Consider the following 1,440-nt stretch of genomic DNA (forward strand, 5'->3'; position numbering starts at 1 on the left):
GACAGCTGATGCAATCGGAAAGCGCCCAAACCCCGCCCCCTAACCGCCGGGAGAACGGACAGCCAATCGACAACGGAGAAAGGCGGGCTCGCCCTTCTCTAAACCAATGGGAAAGCTTGTTGGGTGACAGCCCTTCTAGGAAATCGGGGCGCGGAGGGTGAGGAGAGGGTACGGCTGACGCTAAACCCGTACTTTCTGCCAGCCCTGGGCCGAACCCTTTCTGAGCCGAGAAATCCTCAATACGCGTGCGTCTTCTTTTTCAGTCTAGGGCCTTTCCGGTCACCGTAGCGAATGAGAGGGCCTCGGTTTGAGCCTTCCGGAAGTCCCCAGCGTCCGGAACACCATCCCTAGCCAGGGACGGTACGGAGCAGAGGCCTGAGTTTCTGGCGGCTTCGGCGCCGTCTGACCTGGCGTGACTGCCGAGTGCTAGGGACTTCCCAGGGCCCCCAGGCTGCAGCGGTGATTCGAGCCCTCCTCATGGCAATCCAGGCTTCCTTGGTGATCCAGGGACGTGTGCCTTTCCTCCGACGTTCTTTAATGCATGCCACTGTCACTCTACTGCCTCCGGGAGCATTGCCGCAGGGCCCATGGAAATGCAATAAGACGTTTACTTAATGGAAATAACCGCGGTGAACCCCCGGATTCTCACGCATAGGTCTCAGTTTTGGAATTCGAACGGGCCTGTGTTCATTTGTTTTACCAGCCAATTTAAAATAGTTTCTAATTTGAAGTCAGAAGTGCAACGAATGCGTTTACTGTTTATGTGCTCCATCACCAAGTTTTACGGATTTTTACTTTCTAAACATCAGTCCTTAACTCGCCGCCTTCAGGGTCATCCTTCCGCGAAGAACAATAGCCTCCTAAACTGGCTTTCTGCATCCGTTTTGCACAGGGCACCGGGACAGTCTTGTCAAATACATGATCACCACAACCGCCTGCTTAAAACTACTCATTGGCTTTCAGTTGCTCTTAGAATGAAAAATAGCCATGGCTTCGAAGGCCCCTGATTGCCTAACTTTCTGGCTATCTTACCATGCACTGAACTCCAGCCATAGTGAGCTTATTTTTCTCACGTCTTCTCCCGTAGATTTTTTTTGTACATGCTGAAATTGTTCTCCCCCGGCCTTATTTCTGCCTGCCGTCACACTTTGCCTATTTAGTACCTGCCTTTTTGTCAGATCTCAAGAATCGTTTTCTTAGGGGAGCCATTTCCTGACCACTCTTACTGGATGGAGCAAGTCTCCCTGTTACATCTGCTCATAGTTTCATGTAGCTCACTTACTATCGCCAATCAGCTCAATTTTACAATTAAATTGTTTTATTGTCTCTTAGATTGAAAACTTAACGAAAGCACAACTTGTGTATTTTTGCCAACATTAGCAGATGTAAGCCTGGCACACAGCTGATGTTCAAAAAATGTTGAAGCAATTGATGAGCATT

This window comes from Rhinolophus sinicus, linkage group LG03, assembly GCF_036562045.2.
Source record: "Rhinolophus sinicus isolate RSC01 linkage group LG03, ASM3656204v1, whole genome shotgun sequence".
Lineage (NCBI taxonomy): Eukaryota > Metazoa > Chordata > Mammalia > Chiroptera > Rhinolophidae > Rhinolophus > Rhinolophus sinicus.